The sequence below is a fragment of the Haematobia irritans genome, chromosome 1 (assembly GCF_050003625.1).
Source record: "Haematobia irritans isolate KBUSLIRL chromosome 1, ASM5000362v1, whole genome shotgun sequence".
In the NCBI taxonomy this organism is placed as follows: Eukaryota; Metazoa; Arthropoda; class Insecta; order Diptera; family Muscidae; genus Haematobia; species Haematobia irritans.
In genome coordinates, this window is record NC_134397.1 from 275,217,830 (window position 1) to 275,223,829 (window position 6,000).

The following is a 6,000-nucleotide window of genomic DNA, read 5'->3' on the forward strand; positions in this document are numbered from 1 at the left end:
TTTTTGAAGACGTTTAGCGGGAAAAAAATGCATTTAGCTTTTAGCTTTTTTTCTGGCTTTTTTTCATGACCCTTTTAGCTATTTTTGGCTTTTTTATTTTCGACATGTTCCTATTGAAATATGGATAAAACTTCGTTTTTATCTAAGCCTTGCTGCCAGAATAAGATTTTCCACATATTTCAAAGTTCAATTGAAACATTAATAATTACTCCAGCCATTATGCGGGCATTTTTGCAGCACATACACCTTGTTATAAAGTTTTTTCCTCGTATTCATAAAAGTTATCGTAAACTTTAAATCTACTATTACCATACAAATTCCTTATATAAACTGTCAGTAAATTATTAGGAATATTAGCATTTGACTCGTTTATCCTTTTTATGTTATTATAATATTTTAAAGTTATTATGATATTACTAAATTAAAATAGTAGATGTGAATTGCTTTGTACACTAAAAAAATATTGTCGTGAGGCCATAGATTTCATGTCCTTAAAATACGAACGCGAATTTTACTTATAATAGCATTTGTGAATTTCTCTTACACCCAAAGAAATTTGTTAGTAGGGACAGCAGAAAAGTCTGCTAAAACAGCAGAAAGTCTGCTGAAAAAGGGACAGCAGTCATTGTTTGCTGAAATAGCAAACATTTCCTGCTATTTTTGAAGCTCGATTACACTAAAACATGTTTTATTTTGGCTAAAATAAATAAAAATGTCAACTTAGGAGCTATCCTAACATAATTAACACAATATTTTATGAATATCTATAGTATTTGACCAAATATCTGAATATTTATCGAATTGAGGCATAACAGCAAACAAAATGTTTGCTGATCGTATTTAGGAGCTTGTAAGTATATCACAGTGCAAAAATATACCAAAAACTACTTTTGGTTCTTAAATAGGCTTTGGGGAAAATTTTATAACCTAAAAATTTTATAAATTGTTGTTCATTACGCCCTGAAGTACAAAAATATAACAGCAGACATCGACTGCTGTTTTTAGCAGACTTTTTTGTATGAGTGTATATAAACTGTTTTCCTTGTCCATAAGCCGATAAAGTCGTTTTGTCCTTATAGTTAAGTGATTCAACTTAAAAATGGGTATCTTTTCATGAAGGAAGGCTAAGGTCAATTCTAAAAATTCTTAAAATTAATGAAATAGTCTTTAAATTTGTGGAGATTTTGTATCTTATACCACAAAGCAAAATAGCGTTAAAAAATAGAAGAGGTTTTTCAACATTTTATGGTGAGTACTATGTTCGGGGTTTTCACCAAAACACTAAACTAAAAGTACAAATATATTTGTGAAGACGTTTATATTTTGCTCAAGTCTTACCAAATAATGGATGGAAAAGATCCAAGGAATTGACTGCAAAAAATTTTATATTTCTAAATTAATTAATTAAAAAAGTAACCGTGAAAACAAGATGGTTTTCAGCTTGAAAACTTAACATAGTACTCAGCTTTATTTTAAAATCGCATACATAAAATAATTTCTACCTAAACTCGAGTCTGAATTTGGAAATTTAAGTTGTCGTTAGCACGTTTTTAAAGCACAGTGTGTAGCTCATGAAGAAAAAGCCTAAAAAACTAATAAATTCAAATTTGACTCGGAATCAATACCAAAATCATTAGTGTACAAAATCTTTGGAACCGAACATAGAAATAATTAAGGAAATAAAGTTTTGAATGTGGTATTATTCTTTTTAACACCAAAAAATGCAATAAAAAATTCGTAGTGAAAGGATCAAAACAAATCTGCTATTGGAATGGATTTACATTTACGAAAACTGGACAACAATAGGTTTGTATGGGAAATATCCGAATAAATGTTATTCAGTATAAACTTGCAAGACAGTTGGAATGTGTTTTATTCTCTTGGGTAAAATTAGGAGAAGTGTACACGTTCACGAATTTATCATTAATTCAGTTAAAACGAAATATATTGATATTTTCTAATGCAGTTCTAAGTGACAACTTGCAATATATCGCACATTGGACTTGTTGATGATTAACCAGCTGACAATTGCAAGTTTACTGGGAAAAATGTTTTTACTTGGAAATATAAACGAAGGACTTCCAGTAAACATTTGTGATAGTAATCAAAATGTATCGAGTACGCCAACAGAGCTAATATGACTTAGATTTTCTTACAGTCTCACAGAAATGGAATTAAAATGAATACAATTAAAATAATACGCATTTTAAGTGAAGTAAAGCCTTTAAGTTTGTTAAATTTCAATCAAAAATGTGACTTTTGATACGAACAAATTTAGCTTTTTTCTAGCTATTTTTTAACATTTTTTAGCTTTTTTGGCTATTTTTTTGGACAAATCTAGCAGTTTTTTATGAAACAATTCTGGCAACGCTGGTCTTAGGCTATATTTGAATCTTTTTTTATTATACCAACCACCATAGAATGGTAACGGGGGTATAATAATTTTGTCATTCCGTCTGTAACACATCGAAATATCGATTTCCGACTATATAAAGTATATATATTCTTGATCAGGGAGAAATTCTAAGACGATATAAGTATGTCCGTATGTCTGTTGTAATCACGCTACAGCCTTCAATAATGGCGCTATCGTCCTGAAAATTGGCACAGATTCGTCTTTTTTTTTTGCAGGCAGGTCAAGTTCGAAGTCCATCGGTCCAAGTTGTGATATAGTCCCCATATAAACCGACCTCCCGATTTGGGGACCGATTTTGCTTCTTGGGCGTCTATAAATTGTATTTTCTATCCGATTTGCCTGAAATGGAAAATCTAGAGGTATTTGAAGACCACAAATTGGTGTACCGAAAATGGTGATTATCGGACCATGTTTTGATATAGCCCCCATATAAACCTATTTCCCGATTTCAATTCTTGGGCTTCTAGAACCCGTAGTTTTATCTAATTTGCCTGAAATTGGAAATCTAGAGGTATTCTTGGACCATAAATAGGTGTGCCGAAAATGATGTGTATCGGTATATGTTTTGATATAGCCCCCATATAGACCGATCTCCAGATTTTACTTCTTGGGCTTCTAGAATCCGTAGTTTTAATCCAATTTACCTGAAATTTGAAATCTAGAGGTACTCTAGGACCCTAAAGACTTGTGCCGAAAATGATGAGTACCGGTCCATGTTTTGATATAGCCACCATATAGACCGGTCTCCCGATTTTACTTCTTGGTCTTCTAGAATCCGTAATTTTTACCCAATTTTCCTCAAATCGGAAATCTAGAGGTATTCTTGGACCATAAAGAGGTGTGCGAAAAATGTTAAGTATCGGTCCATGTTTTGATTTAGCCCCCATATAGACCGATTTTACTTCTTGGGCTTCTAGAATCCTTAGTTTTTACCCAATTTGCCTGAAATTGGAAATCTAGAGGTATTCTAGGAAAATAAAGAGATGTGCCGAAAATAGTGATTATCGGTCCATGTTTTGATATAGCCCCCATATAGACCGATCTCCCGATTTTACTTCTTGGGCTTCTAGAATCCGTAGTTTTTACCCAATTTGCCTGAAATTGGAAATCTAGAGGTATTGTAGGAAAATAAAGAGATGTGTCGAAAATGGTGATTATCAGACCATGTTTCGATATAGCCCCCATATAGACCGATCTCCCGATTTTATTTCTTGGGCTTCTAGAATCCGTAGTTTTTATACAATTTGCCTGAAATTAGAAATCTGGAGGTATTCCAGGACCATAAAAAATGTGCTGAATATATTGTGTATCGGTACAGTTTGTGATATAGCCCCCTTATACACCGGCCCTCCGATTTGTGGTCTAAATTCTAGAACTACAATTAGATGTGCTGAATACTGTGTGTATCCTTCCATGTTTTGATATAGTCCCCAATACACCGAACACCCGATTTAACTCCTAGGGTTTCTAGAAATTGTAGTTTTTATCCGATTTGCCACAAATTGAAAATATACTGGCATTTTAGACCCATAACAAAGTGTATATGATTTAGTTTTATCAGTCCATTTGGTAAGGCCTATATATAGACCGATTTCATTTATTGAGGGCATAGAAGGCGCACTGATCATGAAAATTGCTTGACACTGAATTTCCAGATTTTACTTCTCGTAATCATTTAAATAATAGGGATGAAAATCAACAGATTTTAGATTTCTAATCAAGGCGTTATTTCATCATTTTCTTGTACACTTACAAGAGATGTTTATGATTCCTCTAGAACTCAAACAAAAAATGGTTCTTATAAATTCAGAATCTGATCTAGTCTTCATAGGTAAAATCTTTACATTTATCTGTGGGAAGCGTACTGGTTGAACTGGCGTAGAAATGCCTCTGTCTCCGTTGTGGGCTATTCATCGACCGTGGGGTCTAAACAAATGCCGAATATTGTCGGGAAAATGTCCTAAAAACAGTATTGAAGCCCTGGACATTTCTTTGACATTCCAACAGGACTTCACCCAAGAATGACTAAAAAAGAGGGTTCGCTGCTTCATTTCTACCGCACAATGGCCACCTAAGTCCTCGGATCTCAATATGTTGGACTTTTGCACCTGGGGCATTTTTGAGACTAAGTTTGGCATTAAAAAAATTTCTTTGTCAATGCGTGTGATGTCTTTGTCGACGGTTGGAAGCCCATAATTCGTGCCAAAAATAGCCAATTCGAACAAATCTAAAATCATTCCAAAACTGTATGTTACATTTTATAATTCAATATCTTTAATTTCGTACCAAAGAGTGATTTTTTATGGACGCATTTGATGCTTTTGCAATACTTCTGGATGAACTTCTCTCCAAAATTGACAATTCTGCTTATTTGCGTATGTACCAGTTGTGCCAAAAATGAGCTTAGTCGCTGATCACAAATTTTCCATAAAAGCGCGCGATGAACAGATCACGCATATTGATAATAAAATTCAATAAATCGCTAGAATGTTTGACAGTGAAATAAAACACTAAACGTGCGTCAGCGGTTTAAACCTGTGTTGCCAAACTGATAACACTAGTTTACATTGAAAAATGTACATTTAATGAGAGGTGACTTTTCTTATGTATTTTGGTCTGCTGAATTCGAAAAAAAAAATGGATGGAACAGTTTTTGAGATATCCCGTTATTTTTAGTTGTTCGCTCCTTTTCCTCTAAACAAATTATATCTCGAGTTAGAAATGTCCGATTATATAGTTTGATACTTAAATGAAAGGTATTGAGATTACGAATAATCGTGTATAATTGGATCTGTGATAAGTTAAGTGGTTCATATCGATGAAAAAAGGGAAATTTTCATAAAAAATAAAAAAATAATGTTTTACAGTGACCCTTTTCCGCCGGAAAAGTACAAACCATATATCTCAAAAACTGTTCCATAATTTTTTTTTAATATTTTCGAATTCAGCAGATCAAAATACTTAAGAAAAGTAACATTCCATCAAATGTACATGACAAAAATTTTATTTTGTAAACTAGTCTAATTGCTAAAAAATCACCCTTTAATTGTGTATTGTCTGATTTTCACAAATTTTTCATTGGTAAGTTTTTGAAGACCCCCTTAACTTCATTGAAGTAATAGAAATTTTATTAAAAAAACTGCCCTCGTAAGTTTGAGCATATTTCGTGCACACAAATTTTCACACCATCACTAATTATTTGGTAATTATTAGTGCTACACCCACCACCACATATATACATACCTTCAAAATTCAAAAACTTAAGACAAAGACAACAATTTGTCTCTGAATCATCTGAAATTATAGGACGATCATATTCTTCCATGGAGCAAGAGAAAAAAATAAAATTACCAGCAATGGAAGCAAGTCAAAAGTACACAAGTAATCATGAATTTAACCCAAAACTCCAACAATGACTTGGAAGGTCAACCAAGCGAGACACCAGACAATCGTTGGCATAACTACTCCCATTACATTGGTTTAAGTATTTTAGTGTGGGCCACTGACTATTGTGGAAATTACATTCCAACTGTGACCAAAGTGACGAGCCCAAAGACATCCATGCAGAAGGTGAGGGGTGAGAT